At 52.4% G+C, this 12158-nt stretch overlaps 3 non-coding genes and 1 pseudogene across 3 annotated transcripts; all 4 read left to right on the top strand.

Annotated features, from left to right (window-relative positions):
- The first annotated feature begins 2900 nt into the window (after positions 1–2900).
- LOC141150373 (U2 spliceosomal RNA) lies at positions 2901–3094 on the top strand. Its single transcript, XR_012246591.1, has one exon. It is a non-coding gene; the product is annotated as a U2 spliceosomal RNA (small nuclear RNA).
- Positions 3095–4209: 1115 nt separating this feature from the next.
- LOC141149294 (U2 spliceosomal RNA) lies at positions 4210–4400 on the top strand. The gene has a single exon (XR_012245597.1). It is a non-coding gene; the product is annotated as a U2 spliceosomal RNA (small nuclear RNA).
- Positions 4401–5515: 1115 nt separating this feature from the next.
- LOC141151024 (U2 spliceosomal RNA) lies at positions 5516–5593 on the top strand (annotated as a pseudogene).
- A 5564-nt stretch (positions 5594–11157) lies between these two features.
- Positions 11158–11351, top strand: LOC141150282 (U2 spliceosomal RNA). Its single transcript, XR_012246539.1, has one exon. It is a non-coding gene; the product is annotated as a U2 spliceosomal RNA (small nuclear RNA).
- Positions 11352–12158: the final 807 nt, after the last annotated feature.

Consider the following 12158-nt stretch of genomic DNA (forward strand, 5'->3'; position numbering starts at 1 on the left):
TGTGCTCTGCTGGCTCAGGATGAAGTCGTGGAGGAGCTGAGAGCAGCCTACGCAATGTGGCAGTCCTACAAGGGTAGCTTCCAAACAGTCTCTGATTGGTGGGAATATGTTGAACTTGAGTTTCGCTGTTTCTTTCAGGCCAAGGGTCGACAACAGGCGTGTGAGAAGAGGAGGGACTTCAGAGGGCTGCAGCGCGAGCTGCGGTCGCTGCAGGACCTTCTTCACTGCGGCTGGGACGTGAGGGAGGAGCTGGAGGAGACCAAGAAGAGCCTGAAAAGGCACTTTGAGGAGGAGTCCAAGCGAATCATCTTCCGTTCCAAAGTGGAGAATCTGGAGAAGGGTGAGAAATGTAACTCATTCTTTTTCAGGAAACTTCATGCCGGTCACACGCCCCTGAACGAGCTGCGAGACGAGAGCGGAAACATGCGACGTGGGAAGGAGGACGTGATGAGGGTCGTCAGCGACTTCTACAGCGAACTCTACTCCCACAAGACTACCGACCCCGACGCTGCTGATAAGTTCCTGTCAGGTATCACTAACCATCTTGATCCTGCAGGCACGGTAGCCTTGGACAAACCTCTGATGGTGGGCGAATTGCTCTCTGCCGCTAAATCCTTTAGGACCGGCAGGACCCCGGGCAGTGATGGTCTTCCAGCGGAGCTCTATGTAGCGCTGGGAGACCTCATCTGTCCGGACCTGTTGGACCTGTACGAGGAGATGGTGGTGGAGGGTAGAATGCCTCCATCTTTGAGGGAAGGAATGGTCACGATCCTGTACAAGCGGAAGGGAGAGAGGTGCGACCTGAGGAATTGGCGTCCCATCACTCTGCTCAACGTGGACTACAAGATCCTGGCCAAGACGATGGCGACACGACTTAAGACGGTGATCGGACGGATCATCCACCCGGACCAGACCTGCGGCATCCCTGGACGTCGCATCGCAGACAGCCTCGCTCTCGTGCGGGACACGGTCGAGTACATCAAGGTCCGCCGCGCACACGCGGCCCTGGTCTCCTTTGATCAGGAGAAGGCCTTCGACCGGGTTTCCCACGAGTTCATGGGCCGAGCTCTGCACCGGTTAGGTTTGGGTAACATGTTTTGTTCGTATGTCCGTCTGATGTATTTTGATATCCACAGCTCGGTGTTGGTGAACGGCTGGAAGACTGACCCCTTCCCTGTCCTCTCTGGGGTCAGACAAGGCTGCCCTCTATCACCTCTTCTTTTTGTTTGTGTTATAGAACTCTTCGCAGAGGCTATCCGGCAGAATGGAGAGATCAGAGGGATCACCGCACCGGGTCCGGGACGACACGAGGTCAAGTGCTCGCTTTACATGGACGACGTCACCGTCTTCTGCGCTGATCGTGGTTCAGTCGACGCCCTCATCCAGACGTGTGAGAGGTTCGGCCGGGCTTCAGGGGCCAAAGTCAACTGCAGGAAGTCGGAAGCCATGCTCTTCGGGGATTGGCAGCCGGCCTCCTCCGCCCCCTTCCCCTTCAACATTCAACTGGATTTCCTCAAGGTGCTGGGAGTCTGGTTCGGGAAGGAAGGAGCGGCCCTCAAGTCCTGGCAAGAACGCTTGGCCAAGGTGAAGCAACGGATCGGACTCTGGAGCCTCAGACACCTCACTTGTGAGGGTAAGGCACTCGTCCTGCGTAATGAGGTCCTGCCCGTCTTGCAGTACACGGCGCAGGCCTGGCCCCCACACGTCACTGTGTGCAGGGCCATTACCAGGACAGTGTTTCACTTTGTCTGGGGATCCAAGATGGACAGAGTCAGGCGGGCCGTCATGTACAAGGAGCCTCGCAAGGGTGGGAAGGGCGTTCCAGATATCCCCACCCTCCTGCGATCCTCTTTTGTGTGTGATTGTGTCCGCCGGACTTTGCAAGTCAAGAATGGCTCCGCGGGCAGGTCCATGTCTCGCTTCTTCCTGCTTCCTCTTTGGAGGCGACTCGGCTGGGACAAGTGGGACAGCTCCTTCCCCTACAACTGGACGACGCCATGGTTCTACGGAGACGTCGTTCGATTTGTGGGGGATCATCAACTGGAGGGACTCAAGCCCGACTTGTGGAAGCCCAAAACTATCCACAAGCTAATCAGAGCCAAGGATGACGTGGAGAACATCACAGGACTTCACCAGGACACGCTGGAGACTGTGTGGACAAATGTGTCGTCTGACAGGCTGACCAACGGGCACAAGGACTTGTCGTGGATGGCGATTCAGGGCGGACTGCCCGTCCGGTCATTCATGCATGCCCGGAACCTGTGCAAGACCCGGTACTGCCCAAGGTGCCCCTTCGTGGAGGAAACATCTTTGCACACTTTTTGGGACTGCGGATTTGCACAGCGCCTATTGACTGCACTTGAGGACGACCTGAGGAACTCTGTCCCCAGGGCGAGCCTATCGCACCATTCTGTGCTTTACGGACTCTTCCCTGGGGTTCATACCGTCGGAGCCATCCAGGAGGCTTGGCGCCTTATGAACTGCTTCAAGGATGCCGTTTGGGTCGCCAGGAACCGGCTCATCTTGAGGAGGGAGAGGATGTCCATCCAGGACTGCCGCAGGCTGATCCACAGCCTGCTCAGAGACTATTCCATCATGGACGGTCCGGAGGACGAGGACGAGGACTAAACCCCTCCTCCCCCTCTCCCCTTATGTGTCTTGTCTTTCAATAAAGCTTCGGGCCTGTGATTTTCCCCTCCCCATCTCCTTTTTCCCAATCCCCATCCCTTATCACGGTTCGTCGTACTGTATTGATTGACATGCTTTTTCTTTCAGATTGAGTGTTTTGTGTAGCATAGGGGTGTGATGTGTCTAGTTAGTGCGTCGTATCCTCATGCTATGTAAATATGATGTAGAATTCTGTGTGTACTGGGCTGCGGCACTGTACACTGTCTGTTAACTTATTTTTTGTGCTAATAAAAGATATATTCAATCAAAAAAATCTGTTCTTATCAGTTTAATATCTGATACGTCCCCTATCTGGGGACCATATATTAAATGGATTTTTAGAACAGGGAGATGGAAAAAGAGCTTGCTCTGTCCACTCCACGCATTGACCTGGTATTGCAGTATCTCCAGGACCCGTGCACCCCTTCTTTAATGCAGTTTCTAAAATCAGAAAGAATTGAATTCAATGTTTTTTGTTCATTTTGCTTGTTTGTCGGATTTTGGGATGGACTCTTTGGCTTTGCTTTTCTTCTCCTCATTGGATTTTTCATGTTCAAAGTTGCAGAAGCCAGATTACAAGCTCATTTTGGTTCAACTTCAGCAACTGTGCATTGCATTGCCATGTAATGTGATGCAATGCTATCTTTCTAGCTCTTCCTTTTTACTTCCTTTTGGATAAACAGACATATTAGGCAAGCATTTTGGAGCTTTCACCTAAATTACTACAGGTGGTGAGATAAGCTGCACAATATAATTGACCTTTCAGTATATTGTTGCACACACACCATCTATTTAGCAAATGCCCTTGTTATCAACAGCAGCCTTTTAAACTCACCTGAGCTAACAGGTATGTGCGCTGGTTACTCTGCTGCGCTTAAAATTTCTTTTTTGGTTTGCTACAATGCCTTTTCTGAAACGTTGTCTCCTTCTGCTGGAACACTGACTTCTTTCATTTAATGCCTGCAGACTATAAAAGAGAACCCAACCCAAAAAGTTTGGTTGATTAGTCTGTGGCATTCTGTTAAACTGTTGCTTATGGCGGTCTCTGTGAGCTTCTCAGCGACATTCAGCCAGCCAGGTATCCTGCCTGCAGTAGATGGAATGTGGCAATGGAACGCTGGCTGCGCGTGTCATAATAGGCTCTGAGCCTTTATATACCTGTGCACAGCAGCAGCCACCTTCAGTCTGCTGCTGGACAGCCAGCAGCATCAGCAGCAGGAGAGGTATGTAATCAGGAGCCCTCCTGCTAAGGGTAGACAGCTGCTCGTTCCACCCCACCCCCCGCCTTAATTGGTTCTCCTCCCTTCCAACGGTGTTGAGGCGGGTGGGAACAGCAGGGGGTGAAGGTGCTGTGTTTAAAGAGGTGGAGTTATGCAGATCTAAAACGCGTGGATTGCAGCAGCAGCAAGCCGAAAAGTGCAGGCATGTAAGGGATCTAGAGGTTGACAACATGTCTTCTTAACGGGAGTCCAGGAGCTCATCTCCACAAATGGACTTTTCAGGATCCTTGGGTGGCTCCGTAGTTTGAAACCAATTCTGGTTATCGCTTCTCGGCCTTTTGGCTAAGATCAAGTGTAGTATCTGTTCTTATCAGTTTAATATCTGATACGTCCCCTATCTGGGGACCATATATTAAATGGATTTTTAGAACAGGGAGATGGAAAAAGAGCTTGCTCTGTCCACTCCACGCATTGACCTGGTATTGCAGTATCTCCAGGACCGGTGCACCCCTTCTTTAATGCAGTTTCTAAAATCAGAAAGAATTGAATTCAATGTTTTTTGTTCATTTTGCTTGTTTGTCGGATTTTGGGATGGACTCTTTGGCTTTGCTTTTCTTCTCCTCATTGGATTTTTCATGTTCAAAGTTGCAGAAGCCAGATTACAAGCTCATTTTGGTTCAACTTCAGCAACTGTGCATTGCATTGCCATGTAATGTGATGCAATGCTATCTTTCTAGCTCTCCCTTTTTACTTCCTTTTGGATAAACAGACATATTAGGCAAGCATTTTGGAGCTTTCACCTAAATAACTACAGGTGGTGAGATAAGCTGCACAATATAATTGACCTTTCAGTATATTGTTGCACACACACCATCTATTTAGCAAATGCCCTTGTTATCAACAGCAGCCTTTTAAACTCACCTGAGCTAACAGGTATGTGCGCTGGTTACTCTGCTGCGCTTAAAATTTCTTTTTTGGTTTGCTACAATGCCTTTTCTGAAACGTTGTCTCCTTCTGCTGGAACACTGACTTCTTTCATTTAATGCCTGCAGACTATAAAAGAGAACCCAACCCAAAAAGTTTGGTTGATTAGTCTGTGGCATTCTGTTAAACTGTTGCTTATGGCGGTCTCTGTGAGCTTCTCAGCGACATTCAGCCAGCCAGGTATCCTGCCTGCAGTAGATGGAATGTGGCAATGGAACGCTGGCTGCGCGTGTCATAATAGGCTCTGAGCCTTTATATACCTGTGCACAGCAGCAGCCACCTTCAGTCTGCTGCTGGACAGCCAGCAGCAGCAGCAGCAGGAGAGGTATGTAATCAGGAGCCCTCCTGCTAAGGGTAGACAGCTGCTCGTTCCACCCCACCCCCCGCCTTAATTGGTTCTCCTCCCTTCCAAGGGTGTTGAGGCGGGTGGGAACAGCAGGGGGTGAAGGTGCTGTGTTTAAAGAGGTGGAGTTATGCAGATCTAAAACGCGTGGATTGCAGCAGCAGCAAGCTGAAAAGTGCAGGCATGTAAGGGATCTAGAGGTTGACAACATGTCTTCTTAACGGGAGTCCAGGAGCTCATCTCCACAAATGGACTTTTCAGGATCCTTGGGTGGCTCCGTAGTTTGAAACCAATTCTGGTTATCGCTTCTCGGCCTTTTGGCTAAGATCAAGTGTAGTATCTGTTCTTTTAAGAACACAAGAGCTACGATCTACACTTGACGAGAGCGATCGAACTCGGAAGGAGAAGAGCTTCGGAGCCCAGCTGACATCGGAGAAGGAAGGCGGATATCGGTGGGAGGAAGAAGCTCTAAAGAATCCAGAAGAAGACGAAGACTCGGAGAAGAATCGGGCTGTCCTGTGGAATCTTCGAGGAAGAAAATCATCGAGACAAAGACCTTTCGGGGAATTTGTCCAGAACACGACGGGAGAAGAATCTGCATAGCTCCACCCATTCCGGGAAGAGTTCCAGATCCAGCTCCAAGAAGTAACTGCAGGAGGAAAGCCATGGCAAGCGCTGCGAGGAAGGCTGAAAAGAAGAGCCTGGAGCAGGGGACAGCCAGGAGGGCCCAGCCAGGAGCCAATTCTGACCCCAAGGACTCTGCCTCCACGACTGGCCAGCAGAAGGGACCCCAGAAGCCCCGCCACGAAGCTCCAGCCCTGGAGCCATGGATGCGGCAGACGGTGGCCCTGAAGCTGAAGGAAGTGGATGGGAGGGTGCCGGACATGTCCTCGGACGTGTTCTGCCAGAAGATGCTGCTGGATCGAGGCTTCTCCAGGTCGGACACCCTCAGCATCCAGACCTTCTTGACGGGGATCTTCTTCGTCACCTTCGCCACTGTGAACACCTGCAGGAGGTTCTGGGAAATGATAAGCGCAAAAGGACCGGATAATTCTTTCTCTGCCTTTACAGGTAGCTGCCCTATCCAGAGGGACGAAAGGAGGATCACGGTCTCCATGCGCAACCCGCACACCCCAGGCCAAGACATCTGTACCTTCCTGAGACGCTTCTGTTTGGTTGTGAAGGAACCCTCTCACATCCTGAATGGACTCGGCTTCTGGACAGGTAAGTGGTCGGTGACCGTTAGACTTCACAGGGACCTGGCGTACTCAGACGGACTTCGGCACCTGCCCCCGACATTCTCCCTGGGCAACTCCTACGGCCTCATCTATTACCCGGACATGCCGCGGAACTGCAGGAGATGCGGCAAGAACGGCCACGAGATGAAGGACTGCAAGGAGGATGCCTGCAGGATTTGTCGAGTGACGGGACACAGCTCGAAGGACTGCCCGAAGAAGACGTCCTGCAACCTGTGTGGGCTGGCGGCTCATCTGTACAAGGATTGCCCCAAGCGTGAGAGATCCTGGGCATCGGTGGTTGCGACGACCCCAGCTACGGAGGACAAGGCCCCGACGACCAGGCCTGTGAAGGTCAAGGACGCGACGACCAAGGCCCCAGCGGCCAAGGCCGAGACGACCAAGGCCAATGCGGTCAAGGAGTCGGTGGCCAAAGCCCCAGCGACGGTCCCAGCAGCTCCGAAGCAGAAGAAAAAGTCAAAGGAGGGTAAGAGTTCTGTCACCCCTCTCTCGATCCCTCCCCCTGCCACCCCCGTCCAATCCCCCCCCACCCCGGCCACCCCTGCTGAGGATTCCACTTCCTCTTCCTCCTTCCCCTACTCCTCAGCAGGTGTCCTTTCCCCTGCCCCGGCAGCCACTCTCCCTCCCCAGACCATGGTAGCGGTGGAATTAACCTTTCCTCCACCCGCCGCTATCTATTCCGAGGAGGATTTTCCTCTTCTTGTCTCCCCAGTTCCAACCCGGGGAAAGAGGAAGGTGGAGGACAGCCCTGCTACTGAATCCTCCAAAAAGAAGATTCTGGATTTCGTAGGCGAAAAGGAGGATACCCTCCCTGAGCCAGAAGAGATGGAGCACATGGTTGAGACCCTGGTGGCCGAGCCAGAAGAGGAGGAACTGGTGGTCGCCGAGATCGAGGCCGCGCTGCTTGACCAGATGGAGGAAGAGGGACTGCTGGTGATGCCGTCACCAGCAGTCAACACCGACGAGGGACCACCCGACCGGAGTGGTAACTAAGGTGTATTGCCTGCGCTAACTTTTTCTTTTTTCCCTACATGATGGCTAATATTAACTTATTTTCCATTAATGTCAGGAGCATCAAGGACAAGTTCAGACGTCAGACTATTTATGCCTTCCTTACTTCCCAGTTGTGTGATGTTTATATGTTGCAGGAATGTTCCCTTCCCTCCTCTAGGTCCTTCAAACATCTGGCCAGGGAGTGGTCCCACGGTCCATCCTACTGGTCCGGTGGGGGTGACTGCAAGTCTGCGGGGGTCGCAATTCTGATCAGGGGGGGCGCATTCACGCTTGAGTCCGTCCAGGAGCTCATCTGCGGCAGGGCTCTTGTTGTAGATGGCAACTGGGCGGGAGAACCTGTCAGGTTCATCAACGTGTATGCGTCCCCACTGAAGAATGAGCGTTTGGAGCTTTTCCAGACCCTGCGGCTTCAGCTTGCCACCACCAGGACCTTAGTGATGGCCGGGGATTTCAACTGCCCCATCGAGGAGGATGGTCGTAGTTCTGGCACATCTGCCAAGTTGGACATCACGTCCAAGCTGCTCATCGAGATGGTAACCGAGGCCTCTCTTCAGGACGTGGTGGGCTCCATGGGGAGAGGCTCCACGAACTATTCGTGGAGCCGACCCGATGGCTCACTCCGCTCCAGGATTGACTTTGTGTTCACCTCTCGGGCAGTCAGGCAGAGTAGGCACTCGATGGTCTCCTGCTTCTTCTCCGACCACAGAGCCATTCACTTACAAGGTGTCCTCGGCGACGGTTTTCCGTCCGGGCCCGGCTCCTGGAAGCTGAATTGTGCTCTGCTGGCTCAGGATGAAGTCGTGGAGGAGCTGAGAGCAGCCTACGCAATGTGGCAGTCCTACAAGGGTAGCTTCCAAACAGTCTCTGATTGGTGGGAATATGTTAAACTTGAGTTTCGCTGTTTCTTTCAGGCCAAGGGTCGACAACAGGCGTGTGAGAAGAGGAGGGACTTCAGAGGGCTGCAGCGCGAGCTGCGGTCGCTGCAGGACCTTCTTCACTGCGGCTGGGACGTGAGGGAGGAGCTGGAGGAGACCAAGAAGAGCCTGAAAAGGCACTTTGAGGAGGAGTCTAAGCGAATCGTCTTCCGTTCCAAAGTGGAGAATCTGGAGAAGGGTGAGAAATGTAACTCATTCTTTTTCAGGAAACTTCATGCCGGTCACACGCCCCTGAACGAGCTGCGAGACGAGAGCGGAAACATGCGACGTGGGAAGGAGGACGTGATGAGGGTCGTCAGCGACTTCTACAGCGAACTCTACTCCCACAAGACTACCGACCCCGACGCTGCTGATAAGTTCCTGTCAGGTATCACTAACCATCTTGATCCTGCAGGCACGGCAGCCTTGGACAAACCTCTGATGGTGGGCGAATTGCTCTCTGCCGCTAAATCCTTTAGGACCGGCAGGACCCCGGGCAGTGATGGTCTTCCAGCGGAGCTCTATGTAGCGCTGGGAGACCTCATCTGTCCGGACCTGTTGGACCTGTACGAGGAGATGGTGGTGGAGGGTAGAATGCCTCCATCTTTGAGGGAAGGAATGGTCACGATCCTGTACAAGCGGAAGGGAGAGAGGTGCGACCTGAGGAATTGGCGTCCCATCACTCTGCTCAACGTGGACTACAAGATCCTGGCCAAGACGATGGCGACACGACTTAAGACGGTGATCGGACGGATCATCCACCCGGACCAGACCTGCGGCATCCCTGGACGTCGCATCGCAGACAGCCTCGCTCTCGTGCGGGACACGGTCGAGTACATCAAGGTCCGCCGCGCACACGCGGCCCTGGTCTCCTTGGATCAGGACAAGGCCTTCGACCGGGTTTCCCACGAGTTCATGGGCCGAGCTCTGCACCGGTTAGGTTTGGGTAACATGTTTTGTTCATATGTCCGTCTGATGTATTTTGATATCCACAGCTCGGTGTTGGTGAACGGCTGGAAGACTGACCCCTTCCCTGTCCTCTCTGGGGTCAGACAAGGCTGCCCTCTATCACCTCTTCTTTTTGTTTGTGTTATAGAACTCTTCGCAGAGGCTATCCGGCAGAATGGAGAGATCAGAGGGATCACCGCACCGGGTCCGGGACGACACGAGGTCAAGTGCTCGCTCTACATGGACGACGTCACCGTCTTCTGCGCTGATCGTGGTTCAGTCGACGCCCTCGTCCAGACGTGTGAGAGGTTCGGCCGGGCTTCAGGGGCCAAAGTCAACTGCAGGAAGTCGGAAGCCATGCTCTTCGGGGATTGGCAGCCGGCCTCCTCCGCCCCCTTCCCCTTCAACATTCAACCGGATTTCCTCAAGGTGCTGGGAGTCTGGTTCGGGAAGGAAGGAGCGGCCCTCAAGTCCTGGCAAGAACGCTTGGCCAAGGTGAAGCAACGGATCGGACTCTGGAGCCTCAGACACCTCACTTGTGAGGGTAAGGCACTCGTCCTGCGTAATGAGGTCCTGCCCGTCTTGCAGTACACGGCGCAGGCCTGGCCCCCACACGTCACTGTGTGCAGGGCCATTACCAGGACAGTGTTTCACTTTGTCTGGGGATCCAAGATGGACAGAGTCAGGCGGGCCGTCATGTACAAGGAGCCTCGCAAGGGTGGGAAGGGCGTTCCAGATATCCCCACCCTCCTGCGATCCTCTTTTGTGTGTGATTGTGTCCGCCGGACTTTGCAAGTCAAGAATGGCTCCGCGGGCAGGTCCATGTCTCGCTTCTTCCTGCTTCCTCTTTGGAGGCGACTCGGCTGGGACAAGTGGGACAGCTCCTTCCCCTACAACTGGACGACGCCATGGTTCTACGGAGACGTCGTTCGATTTGTGGGGGAGCATCAACTGGAGGGACTAAAGCCCGACTTGTGGAAGCCCAAAACTATCCACAAGCTAATCAGAGCCAAGGATGACGTGGAGAACATCACAGGACTTCACCAGGACACGCTGGAGACTGTGTGGACAAATGTGTCGTCTGACAGGCTGACCAACGGGCACAAGGACTTGTCGTGGATGGCGATTCAGGGCGGACTGCCCGTCCGGTCATTCATGCATGCCCGGAACCTGTGCAAGACCCGGTACTGCCCAAGGTGCCCCTTCGTGGAGGAAACATCTTTGCACACTTTTTGGGACTGCGGATTTGCACAGCGCCTATTGACTGCACTTGAGGACGACCTGAGGAACTCTGTCCCCAGGGCGAGCCTATCGCACCATTCTGTGCTTTATGGACTCTTCCCTGGGGTTCATACCGTCGGAGCCATCCAGGAGGCTTGGCGCCTTATGAACTGCTTCAAGGATGCCCTTTGGGTCGCCAGGAACCGGCTCATCTTGAGGAGGGAGAGGATGTCCATCCAGGACTGCCGCAGGCTGATCCACAGCCTGCTCAGAGACTATTCCATCATGGACGGTCCGGAGGACGAGGATGAGGACTAAACCCCTCCTCCCCCTCTCCCCTTATGTGTCTTGTCTTTCAATAAAGCTTCGGGCCTGTGATTTTCCCCTCCCCATCCCCTTTTTCCCAATCCCTATCCCTTATCACGGTTCGTCGTACTGTATTGATTGATATGCTTTTTCTTTCAGATTGAGTGTTTTGTGTAGCATAGGGGTGTGATGTGTCTAGTTAGTGCGTCGTATCCTCATGCTATGTAAATATGATGTAGAATTCTGTGTGTACTGGGCTGCGGCACTGTACACTGTCTGTTAACTTATTTTTTGTGCTAATAAAAGATATATTCAATCAAAAAAATCTGTTCTTATCAGTTTAATATCTGATACGTCCCCTATCTGGGGACCATATATTAAATGGATTTTTAGAACAGGGAGATGGAAAAAGAGCTTGCTCTGTCCACTCCACGCATTGACCTGGTATTGCAGTATCTCCAGGACCGGTGCACCCCTTCTTTAATGCAGTTTCTAAAATCAGAAAGAATTGAATTCAATGTTTTTTGTTCATTTTGCTTGTTTGTCGGATTTTGGGATGGACTCTTTGGCTTTGCTTTTCTTCTCCTCATTGGATTTTTCATGTTCAAAGTTGCAGAAGCCAGATTACAAGCTCATTTTGGTTCAACTTCAGCAACTGTGCATTGCATTGCCATGTAATGTGATGCAATGCTATCTTTCTAGCTCTCCCTTTTTACTTCCTTTTGGATAAACAGACATATTAGGCAAGCATTTTGGAGCTTTCACCTAAATAACTACAGGTGGTGAGATAAGCTGCACAATATAATTGACCTTTCAGTATATTGTTGCACACACACCATCTATTTAGCAAATGCCCTTGTTATCAACAGCAGCCTTTTAAACTCACCTGAGCTAACAGGTATGTGCGCTGGTTACTCTGCTGCGCTTAAAATTTCTTTTTTGGTTTGCTACAATGCCTTTTCTGAAACGTTGTCTCCTTCTGCTGGAACACTGACTTCTTTCATTTAATGCCTGCAGACTATAAAAGAGAACCCAACCCAAAAAGTTTGGTTGATTAGTCTGTGGCATTCTGTTAAACTGTTGCTTATGGCGGTCTCTGTGAGCTTCTCAGCGACATTCAGCCAGCCAGGTATCCTGCCTGCAGTAGATGGAATGTGGCAATGGAACGCTGGCTGCGCGTGTCATAATAGGCTCTGAGCCTTTATATACCTGTGCACAGCAGCAGCCACCTTCAGTCTGCTGCTGGACAGCCAGCAGCAGCAGCAGCAGGAGAGGTATGTAATCA

Source organism: Phyllobates terribilis, unplaced genomic scaffold (genome assembly GCF_046119375.1).
Source record: "Phyllobates terribilis strain yellow unplaced genomic scaffold, ASM4611937v1 Scaffold_5__5_contigs__length_657084704, whole genome shotgun sequence".
NCBI classification, from domain to species: domain Eukaryota; kingdom Metazoa; phylum Chordata; class Amphibia; order Anura; family Dendrobatidae; genus Phyllobates; species Phyllobates terribilis.